The 12,666-nt window shown below is 35.2% G+C and overlaps 1 long non-coding RNA gene across 1 annotated transcript; it reads right to left on the bottom strand.

The window, feature by feature from the left end:
* Nucleotides 1-273: 273 nt before the first annotated feature.
* LOC149774408 (uncharacterized) lies at nucleotides 274-10,397 on the bottom strand. The gene is made up of 3 exons (XR_016416870.1): nucleotides 10,266-10,397; nucleotides 5,567-5,705; nucleotides 274-488 (listed from the first exon to the last, which is right to left on the bottom strand). It is a non-coding gene; the product is annotated as an uncharacterized LOC149774408 (long non-coding RNA).
* Between the last annotated feature and the right edge of the window lie 2,269 nt (nucleotides 10,398-12,666).

The raw sequence follows: 12,666 nt of genomic DNA, 5'->3' as shown, positions 1-12,666 counted from the left end.
TCCATGAAAATAGTCTACTATTCATGCAGAACTATGAAATAAAACAAGTAGTTTGAACTCGTTACCATGTTTCTTCAATACTATTGTCAATGAAGGGACATCAAGTCCAGATATCAAATTATTTTTATTTTTTTTTTTGTAATTTTGGATCTGACAAAATTTTCTCTTGCACGATAGGCTAAACATGGTGGTTTATATATCTTGTGAAGTAAGAACTCAGAAAAATCTTAGCGAACTACAAGATGCAGCTGGCAGGCTTTCACACATACCCACGGTGGACAAGCATGAGACTCGAGTCCACGTTGACAGAGGTGAGATGTCGGTGATCTGGAAGTGCAAGCGTCTTAGACTACTTGACAAGCTGCATACCGACAGATGATACAGTTACCATGACATACTAAAATAATTATGTGTATTCAACCTCTCAACCGCCCTCTCGCTCTAAAGATGAATTGCTGAAATATTTGGTTTTCTTTATATTCTTGTATCTGCAAGGAAAAGGACAAAAATAGCTGTAAACAACTTACAGCTGGGCCCTTTATTTCATTTTGGACACATAAATCAGATCTTTACATATATCTATAATTTCTAAATATGCCTCTATGAGCATGGATGTGTATGACAGGAAATTAAATGCCCCAAAATGGCTATTGTACCAGAAAGATGAAAGCTGTGTGGATATCAAACACAATTTTTCTCAATGTTTGTATTTATTTATCATAGCTATTTACTCTGGCAAGTAATATTGGCTTTTATCGGCTACATTTTTATCCATTTATAACAACACAGCAAATATTATAAATCTAGATCGCTGTCATTATATGCAAACAAATCAGTTTTAAACATGGTCTCCTAAAGTTTTATTTGCATAAAGAATATGTAAATACCGGACTGGTGGAAATGAGCCAATGCATGCATACCATTGTCGATTGTTCCCATCGAGTGGACGTATTTTGATTTTATCCCTCAATAACATATTTGCCTTATCAAGATGACGTTATACCGCAGTGTGAATGCAGCAAACAATGATCAATGTACACCTAATTGTTTTTTACAACACTCTTCCTGCCTAATATAAATTTCAGTTTTGGTTACCATAAGGTATACATTAACGCATCTTTCATTTTTTGTTAAATGAATATTTTGCCAGTACTCAAAGCGCCATCCAGTGCCCTATGTTTTGGGTGCCTCATTTTCACTTTACCTCACTTTCCCAGGCTGCTGGCTCGATTTCCAATGCATAGCAATGAAATTTAAAGTGGACCTGGTTACCCCACCTAGGCTTCTTGGAAATCATCATTGAAGCAAACAGTGCAACCTGTGATCTCCCTTACTGTATGGCCATTTATTATAACACAATTACTTGTTATTTGGTCATATATCCCAATGGTCCCTTCATGAAAGTTCATTCTTACCAGCAGAAACCAGCTTTTTATCGTCAGAATCCTTGACACTGACAAGACTGTGTTCAAATGCAAACCTCTAAGACAGTCATCCCGCTAACGCGATCAGCGGCCTGTATATTAGTGCAAAATATGTAAAAGTTTCTCCTCACAAGTAAATACATAACGGATTCTAAAATCAACATATCGATATTGGCTCCAACATTTAAATAAAGTAACCTACTTTAATCCATACAAAGCAATCCAATTATCCTTACTATTGTGTCTTCCTTAATGTCACCTTTTATGACCATGGTAATTAGTGACTATAATTACAATGATATTTATTAAAAAAAAACAAAAGCTAACAGCACATATACACGGTATTGTCCAGCTGAAGTTGCAATAAAGTAAACTTAGTATAGTAGCAATCGAGCGTCTCTCTCCTGTAGTATGAAATGTATTTGAAAAGGTACCATACTTAAACCATTCAATCACATGCTTAACTCAGCTGCATTATAAACACAGTATTCTGCATTATAGCTACAGATCAGTACCATTGCGATATATTATGCTAATGAAGGAATACTTGTTGCAAGATTTCACGAGACATTCTCAGTTTAGAAGAAAACGTGAAAACAATCTGACCAAATGATCAGGGAGAGTCTTTTGATACTTTTGAGAAAATGAATGTGAAACAAGATTAAAATAAAGATCTTCTGTTATATATGGTAAATTCTGCAGCAGTGAAAAGATAGATCAATCAGATGTTTGTATCCTGATTTAACTGACAAGGATATAAAACAGTTCTGTCCAGCAATTGATGGTTATACATAAGTGTTTAAAATAACATTAATAAACTTTTATAAAAACTCCATAACTTCAATATTTAAAAATCAGTTATGCATTTTTAACTTTTTAAGTAATTTCTAATATATGTTTGTTACCCCACAAAAAGGACCATCTCTACAGTAATACCACTTTCTGCCACAGAAGGGATGACCTTATAAGTTGGGGGGGGGGGGGAGAATTAATAAAATTATATTATAATATATATTGACAATGTTACAATGATGAAGCGCTGTACAATAACATGGTTCATGAATTGTACATGTACACAAATATTTCCATCAATACATTCTATTCTATGGAAATGAAAAACTACATGTATGTGATCTTGCGTTTGTTATTAACACTTTAAAAACATGTTTTTCAGTCGTATAAAGGCGGTATATACTGGTTTCCATCACTAGATGCCACAACTCAAAGGATACCACCCTTGACCAGGGCCATTTGCCTAATACCCAAAATAATATAGTTTTACCAATATATTCATTTTACGTCAGGCAGTTGTTGCTATAGCGCCAGAGTTTCATTGCAGAAGGGGGAGGGAAGTCCTTCAATAGACACCACTGTAATTATTGAACAATAATGGCTTGAGGGACAAACATGAAAAAGAAAAAAACATCTGAAATGAAATATAGCTATCAGATGAATAATCAGGCCACTTGCATCTCAGAAGCCAATGAGGTGTATGTTTGTGCATGTGTGTAATTTGGATTTTAACGTAGCTTTAACAATTTGTCAGTCATATCGCTACGGTGTCTGCATTGTGGCAGTTTGTAGTGATGTCTAGCACTGGGGCATCATGCCGCCGACATGCAGCATCATGTCCCGCCCACTCATGTTACCCTGATAACAGTCTGAACTGTCCTAACACTAACATTTAATGCTGAGTGCCAAGCGAACCAGCTGTCAGTACCACTTTTACTAGTCTTTCATATGACTCGGCCGAGGTTCAAACCCACCACTTCCCGCATCCGAGGCGGATACTCTAACCATTAGGCCACCGGAGCGGTCGAAGCCAATGAGGCAAAATAGACATAATAGGTACAGACCATTGTTGCTCTCAAATATGTTTCCATGCACTAAGTTTCACAATTGAATAACCAAAACTACCAAACGTACGAATTTATCAATTAAAACTTCATAGTCAAAGGAAATTGTCAAAGATATAAAATATGTGTGTAAATTCTTGTGAGGCCATATTTGAAAGTTGATTGGCATCATTTGAAGAAAAAGATTTTAAAGCCTTTTATGCCATTACGCTTTCTCTAAAATTTTGTCAAATTCTGAAGATTGTATCTACGTTATTACAATATTCTATTTTAGCAACTGGAAAGATCTGATGGCAGATTACCATCAGATCATAATCTTTAATAAACCTTAGTCAGGTGTTAAATTTGTTCAAATTATTCTATGCAGTATTTTGAGATAAGGATGTTCAAAAGTTTGTCTTATTTTAGTAATGTTGGCCATATTTTATGCCAGATTGTCATGTTTCGTTGGCTCAAAACTGAAAGGTCTTCATGCCTGTCACATAATTGTGTGTGATTTATATCAATATGTATATGTGATCAAAAATGTACTCTGGTTTCGTTGCCGCGTATAGCGTCACCCGAGGGAGGTTTACTTTTTTTTTCGGCTCTAGTTATTTCGAAATACTTAGCGCAACTCAACCCATGCTGCATGTGCAAATTGTCTGCAGTGAAAACCTAAGTACCTAGCTGCGCATATCTGCCACAGCTAGTATACATATAGAGCAAATTCTCTATAAACAAATTACACTACGACGAGTCTTGTCAGAAGACCTACCTCTTTATGGGAGCAAATCTTCAGCTGTACAGGTATTGAAATTTAAGATTGTATTCTTTATCACTATTCGTTTTATATGACAGAATTGTTTCATATATTAGATGTTTTAGAACTTATTCTAAATTCTACAGAGAGTCAATACCTAGGTTATACAACGCCGTGATATTAGAAATACTATAGTCTGATTCGAGTTAGCTACTTTTTGTAACTGAACAGACAGATTGAATTTAATTATACGCTGCATGCATTGAACGATTAATGTAATGGGTAACGAATTCATGTGCGCGCATGCGCAACATATATCAATGCAGAAGTACTTAACCGTGTCATATGTACTACACGGTTTAGTTGTTATACTTTTAGCTGCCTTATATATGGTTTGGTGATGTGGAGTCACAGAACTCTGTGTGGTTTCTTGTGACGTGTAAGCTGTGTCTGGTGACGTTGGTTCGGAAGAGTGTACTGTTGTTCTCAATGCGAGGGACCAAGGCTTCGCGACATCGGGTCTGTGCTGAATGTGAGGGCTCTCGTGGGATCCTTCAACATACAGGGATGGGTGGACCATCCGTGGGGGCTCTTTGACCATTGACTAGAGCGGGTGGAACCGGAGATACATCTTGGACATCAAATGGACGCCACGATAGTTATATATATATATATATATATATATATATATATATATATATATATATATATATATATATATATATATATATATTATGTGTTCCATGTTATTGTTATTTTCACTGTTGCTATCTGAGCAAAATTGCATGCATTCATATTTCAATATCGTTATATGAGCGATAGATTCATAAATTCATACATATTTCAATATCGCTTGATGAATTGATAAATTGATGAGTTGATAGATTGATGAATAAATGAATTATATTGATAAGTGCATAAATCACATGCTTTGGTCACCCTTGGTGTTTAATAAGACCTTGTTTATATTGGGGTGTTGATCATATAATTTTAGTTGTTGATCAGTGATAGGACATTATTCACGTTTGTTTATAATTCCATTCGTTAAATTCATCTTTGAGTGTTCTTGTTGAGTTACTTGTTGTTAATAGTTCCATGTTAGGAACTTTATAATTTTCCTTATCTTTTTGTTTTTTCGAATGGTTACAGATTTGTTCACATTTAATTTGCGTTTATAAATAAACATCTTATTAACGCAGTTGCTTTCGGTGTCTTCACTAATCCAGTCCCAACCCGGTTACATCCTGTGACAGTGCCAGGATGCCGTCTGTCAAGTTTGGTCAAATTATGTTCATTAATTTTGGAGAAAGAACTGTTTAAATGTTAATTCTATATTTAGTAATGGTGACCATATTGGGCCTGATATGTAAAAAGATCAAACACCATAACTTCCAGTGATTATTATGTACAAAGACTGCAAACAGTTTATAAGGTGCCAGAGAATCAGTTTGTAGGCTACATGTTGATAATGGTTTTCATAGTCATCTGCTTGCAACACAACGGTTAAATACAACGTAATAAATGCTATACACTTAGACACTTACCTGGTGGAATAGTTGGCTGGGGAAAGGTGTACTGGGGTATCTGCTGTTGTGCTGCTAGATTAGGTGGTCCATACCAGTTTGGTGGAGTCTGCTGATACATTGGATCTTGATAGCCACTAAATTGGCGAATCGGGGCAGGCTGTCAGTGAGACCCCGCCAAAATAAAAAATAATACAAATACATAACCATACATATTTCAGTGCTATTTTGTGTGCATTTTACGTAAATGCATTATTTTGAAAATACTTATAATTATTATACTGGTACCTCTGAAGAATAACAAAAGCAATTATTAATTAAAAGTTACTCAGATTGTTTAGTTTCAGTTAAGAATGAAATGTGATCAGCAATCCTCTTACATATAAGTAAGTTATAAAATTTATAGTTAACTTGTTTCTTCAAAATTACTTACCCAGTCACAATTATAGTTAGGAATTACTTCTACCTCTGCAATCCAACTATCCGAAAGACTCGAGGTCTCCATTTATATTTACAGCATACAAAGAGATGCAACTCTTACAGGTTAGCTCCCCTTAGAGAGCATGATCGTACCGATATAGACAGTTTGAATGCATTAAAGTTCACTTAGAACATGAACTAATCAATCTGAAATATTTTAAGATGAAAATAATCATAAAATATATGGACTTGAAATTCTTACACAGCGTTTCACACACACATACACACAAATAGATAGATAAGATAAGATAGATAGATAGATAGATAGATAGATAGATAGATAGATAGATAGATAGATAGATAACTTATGAACAATCTTCATATTTCACTTAAAGGTGATGGTTCTGTTGGCTCAGGTTTTATACTCGTGACAAAGTGGGTGCGGATTCCATTCCTACAATAAGATCAGCAACAAATCGGCCTACTGTGGTGTTTCATTGGTATGCAGTTCAGTTTTCTCTACTTGCCTTGACGCATATGTTGTCTTAAAAGTTTATCTATACCTTACAACACTAAACCAAATCTAATAATATGTATATTTCTATATCTATCTTTCCATCTATCCATGTATACATCCGTATGCTGTGTAGACGTTGGTAATAACAGATAAAAAGGTAAAATCTAACTAGAAGGGGTGATATGAATCGTCACGTTGAATGTATGGAATTGTTTTTAGCAATGAACATCAAAGCTGAAACTCTTCGAAGGCTATTTTTAGCAAAGGTTGCAACAAAATACCACAGACGACATCAGTGATAATTGTAACAGATAACGAAGACAATGGATAGCTTGAAGCTCCACGATAGTTTAGTCATATCCATTGTACTAGTTATCGTTTGAAAATAAAATAAAGTTAAAAGGAATATCGAAGGGGCTTTAGAAAGACATTGATAGTATTTTCTTGCTATCTTTGCTGAAAGGAACAATCGACGAGCTTAAGCTTTGTTTACCATTACATATGCAAAACTTCAGACGTTCAAAATGAAGATTCATATCTCCCCCTCCCCCCGCCCCCCAACCAACTAGATGTTACCGTATAAAGATTTAAGAATCCATTAAAAGCTTGGGCAAATTGTGTAGGGCTAATCATCCCTGAATATCATGATCAGAATTTAAGAAGCAAACTGACATTAGGTTATTGAAGGATTAGGTAGAGTTGATTTGCCAGACGAAGTAAGAATAATAAAAAGTATCCTAAGAATAGGCCCATACATGTACAGGCACAACCAACAGTTTTATGGCTAGGATTGTCGCACATGCATCTCGGGAACGTAGAAATTTAGATATTTATTTTCTCCGTGCTATGATTGAAAAAGGAAACCAAATTTTGTCAAGAAAATAAAATCATTCAGATGTGAAAATATCAGGCTTTCTCACGAACAGAAATTATGGAAAAGAACGATATCTCTCCTCACTTGTCAAGGTTCTCTCTCTCTCTCTCTCTCTCTCTCTCTCTCTCTCCATGGCGAATACGTGTAACAATCTTGGCAGTCTCTCATGTTGTTTTTTAAGTGTTCAGACCAATTTTGTACATTGACTGACAAAGAAAAACCACATGCCCTTTGAAAAGGTACATTAATACCTTTGCTTGAATAATTCTGGGCAAACGTGGCTAAATTTACAGCGGACGCAATTCTTTGTCCATATGAACCAACTATTCGAGCCCTCCAAACTCCAAATCTCATCAAACGTTGCTGAATACTACGGCTGCTGCTAGTGTTTGTCAGAATCGTCACAAACATGCGACTGGGTTAGGCGAAATGTCCACAGAAGGCTACTATTTCGTATTGAAACAATTTCATGATGAAACTAAGTCCTTCTCGTTTGAAAGAGGGCTTTTAAAGTTGTTAATATGGTTGTTACTGGGCCACTTAGTGGAACTATATTAAATGAAGATGATAATAACAACAATAATATTTGACTTTGCCCCATTTTTGTCCTGAATAAAATGTTAGTTTCATGACTCACTACAAAACTGTCAATATAATTAACCATATAAACCTCCTAAAGCTCAGACATATCTTAATGTCACGAGTAGATTGGATATGACAGTACGAGACTACTTGTACATTTCTGGCTATGTACATAACAGTGTGAGCCCACTTATATTTGTTATTGCTGTGTATATAAAATTGATTGAACCAAACGGTCGCTTTTTCCAATGTGGATGCTGATGTGCAGCACGTCTTGAAATGACACTGTCGTTGCGCAGCATTCTGTATCCAAGGGGGACAAAATCTTGTGCAGGGTCTTGTGCAAAGTACTGTGCAACACACATTAAATTTTGTTCTTTGTTCACTAAACATAGCTTGGGGCATAACGCTATTGCGAGAAACTCAATAGTTTGTATAGACGTGGGTGTGTATGTGTGTGTGTTTGTGTGTGTGATTCGGATTTTTAAAGTAGCTTTAACAATTTTTCCATCGTATCGCAACGATACATGCAATGTGGCAGTTGTTTTAGTGATGCCTAGCACTGGGACATCAGGTTGTATACTCGTAGCATCAGGTCACATTATCCTGACATCAGGCCGGCCAGTCGAACACTAACCCCTTAATGCTGAGTACCTTGTGAGGCAACTGTTTGTACCATTTTTATAAGACTTTGGTATGACTCGTCCAAGCTTCGAACCCGCGACCTCCCGCATCCAAGGCGGACGCTCTAACCACTAGGTCATTGGATCGGTCAGTTTGTATAGAAGTAACATAAAATGTAATGATCTTTCATAGTAACAACTATTTCGATATCAATAAACGACATGTACATGCTAACAAGATTTCATTGGGGTATCATTCTTACGTTTGAACAGATTCAAGAAACCTTGCAACCTTGCAAATAGTTGAAAATAAAAGTACTTTTTGTGCAGGTAGATATTTTGATTTGTTAGTAACGCATATAGATGAAAGGTTTCCTCGAACCGTTTTATATCGTATTAAATAGACACTGTCAAGGACTTTGCAAATCAAGACAACGAACACAATTGATAACATATTATCTACAATCTTGAACTTCCAGTTTACTTAAACAAATATCACTCTCATGTGGGAACATTCAAACAGAACAATCTAAAAACAACACACCGTAATTTGGAAGAATAGTTAACTGAACACTCGACCTAAACACCACTCAAGCATGTTATAAATACTTCCAATAGAAAGGGTCCTTGTTAGATAAATGTTAGCGGCTAGCCAAACATTGCTGACATGCAAGCAAATGAAAAATACAGAGATGAATGCAATACAAATGTCATTTAAAATTACACTTTTGCTGAAATGAAGTGAAATTAATTAAAAAAATGCTCATTCATGAACCGGGAGGGAACACCGACATATCTTTGATATATGAACGGCACAGGCCAACAAGCTAGCAAATGTTTGAGGGGGAAAGGGGTATTCTGCTAATAGGTATGTTTTGTGGTCATGTTATTTTGATTTGGTTTGCTAATAATTCCTTAGCTTAGACAGAATGTTGCCCACAAAAGTTTTCAACCTGTGGAATAATAGTAAGGTATGGGGAAGATTGATGTCTTCCACTGCATATAAATGTATAGTCTACTAACTACGAAAGGGAAGTTGGTTGGCAATCATCATTACTATCACAGCAAAATCAATCTGACCTCAGGATATATATATATATATATATATATATATATATATATATATATATATATATATATATATATATATATATATATATATATATATTACATTGGAACTTACAAAGAAACATACATGTATGTATGTATGTATGTATGTATGTATGTATGTATGTAAATCTAGCATATCGCTGTCTAAATATAAAATGCACTTTGAATAGCAAAGTTGATAATACATTGAGTTAGCTGTATTGCTGAATACATCATTCAAAATGGCACAGTTTTCTTATATATCTTCTTAGGTCGAGATTTGTTTTCTTTAATATGGGACGTTACGCTAGGTAAAGGTGGATTTGAATGGGATGGGAATACAACCAGAGAGAGAGAGACACAGAGAGAGAGAGACAGAGAGAGAAAGATGGTGAAAATAATAATAGTAAAATTGAGGAGACCCTATAGTTTTACATAAACCTTTTGTTCTGACGTTTTTCCACGATGATTTTTTTAAATATGCAATCTAATAATAATATTCCAGTGGCAATATTGATTTGTGATGAAAATCTACGAATGGTCCCATTTTAATAGAACGTAAATTAACGTCCCTCAGAGAATACAAATATACACATTTTTATGACGAGAACTCACCTACCCGCCTCTCTCGCGTTTGACTGTTTCACAGTAAATTTATCATGTCCTACCGAGCTAATTAAATAATTACGTAAATACTTAAATCCTTCACATGTACTACGTTTTACTTGTAGGTGTATTAAGTTTGCCGCTTCGAACAGTACTGGAAATACTTTAACTTCTTGGTTTAATGAAGTATTCTTCACATGTATACAATTTTCCAGTCAGCTCATTTTTTTCCAGACTTGGATAACATCGCAGTCATATATCAAGAGGGAAGTCTTACACAAGGTAGACGTTTGCCCCTCTCCCGTCTGCATTCCATATATAGCCTCTTTCACAATAAACGTTTGTTAGAAGTTTTCAAATTCGAGGTAACCTAAGATGAGTATCTTCATTTCCCATTTTAAAAGGAATGTGTTTTTATCTAGGCAAACAAGGCTTAAACAAGCGAAATGCTTTTTCTAAAACATTTTGCAAGGAAACACTATGAATGTTATTCGGATTGGCGTTTTAAAATTCAGCTTTTCAAGAAAAAGATAACCAAGGAAATTAATATCAATAAGATATTGTTTAGAACCTGCACGACGTTGAAAAGAGGTGAATTATGTAGGGACTATTATACACGGATATCATGAAGGGACCTTTAAAAAAGTTAGTTGACCAGCGGTTTAAGTTGTCAACCAGCGACCTTAGTTACATAGTCCTTTTCTTAATTCAACTTGCACATCAACATTATGCTTTTGATATTAATATTATCCAAGTAGATCCTGACCTCTAAAATATTACCTCTTTCCCGGTTTATTCTCGAACTTTTGATCAGTATATGTTGTTCATCCAGTTAAGAAATACATTTTAGCCCATTCTCTAAACAATTATACATGGACTTGAGAAAAATATTACTAAACTTGGCGTACAAGTAGTAAACTATATTTGGATAATACTTACAGGCCTTAGTTCGAAGGATCATCCCCAAAACATGTGATGATAGTTAAGGATGCTTTGCGGCATAATCACAACTATTTGTAAAATAACGCTATTTGCGCAGACAAATGTGACCGCAAAGCATCAGACATTGTGAATTTTACAACTGTATAGATGAAGGAAAATGTGAAAGTTGTTGCTGCTGCTAAATATTTACCTTCATTTGGATGTGTTCTCAAGGTTTGATAACTGAATACGTTTAAGACATGTTTAAACAATTATGAAACAGTTCAATCTCTGATCTACACCCTAAAACACAATTTGCTTGCAATATATGCTTGTAGCAGAAACGTCTTTCCATTGGCATAGACCAAACCATTGGTCAACATAGTACAAAACAGACAAACTGTTAGCATTATGGTGTGCAAATGCTGCTTAAATTGTATTGCAAGATAACCTGCTGGAAGAAGACCAAACCAATTATATATCATCTCTGAGCAGTTTTGCAAACTCAGACTGCACTTTATTTTCTAGAACTGTGCTAAAATAAGTTCAGATCTTCCTAGGTCTCTAATTGCTCCTCTCAAATTAAGAAAATGTGTTATCTGCCGTAACAATGAGCATTCGATCGATTTGCTAAGGACGGAAAAGTATAAAAGTGCAAAAACAAATTTATTTATTGGGGCTATAAGCTGTTTTAGTTGTGTCCTTATTAATGTTATGTTGTGGAAACTCACCAAGCTTATAGTAATGGGCAATCAGAGACAATTTGTGTGAGTATTTATAAGAGATAATCCGAGGAATTAATCTTATTAATGATTGAATCCCAAATCAGATTAAAATCTAACAATGTTTTGTAAGGGTATGATTCTGACACCAAAGTTTGGAGGATTGGCATTCATGAACAACAGGACCTGTAAATGATTATGCAGAAATGTAATCATTTAAACCATTCAAAGCATTATCAACATGTAGCTGCATGTAACATTTTGCTATAATCTAACATTTCTGGTAATGTTGGTATGCATAATTGCAAGACCGACAATCAGCGGTCATACCTGCCTTAAATAATGGCATATAAGCTAGAACTTTATCCTAGCAGTTATCTCCGCGGAACCTGTTAATGATGAATTAGTAAATGAACCTTTACTGTGATCATACAAATGCCATTGAGACCATTTAATGATAAACATTGCAACAAGTACTAAATCGGTCTTCTAATGGCACATTATACGCGTAACCCATGGTTAATAGTTTGCTATGTACCTAACTAATGTTTTTGCGCAGAAACCCTTTTTTCTTGTTTTATTCGGAGTTTCCATGACCATCGCTATTTTGATCTCGTACACGATTTGCTGAAATCGGGTTAGGTCACTGATGTTGAACTAATATACATGAACGATTTCACTTATGTCAGCTATATTCGCCTTCGGCTTTATGACTCCAAAATTAATAGCCAGCATCCAATATCGTTAGAAACAAGTAAACAAAGATA

Source organism: Sinohyriopsis cumingii, unplaced genomic scaffold (genome assembly GCF_028554795.1).
Source record: "Sinohyriopsis cumingii isolate HCF-2022 unplaced genomic scaffold, ASM2855479v2 utg000233l, whole genome shotgun sequence".
NCBI lineage: Eukaryota > Metazoa > Mollusca > Bivalvia > Unionida > Unionidae > Sinohyriopsis > Sinohyriopsis cumingii.
This window is presented reverse-complemented; position numbering and strand designations above follow the sequence as displayed.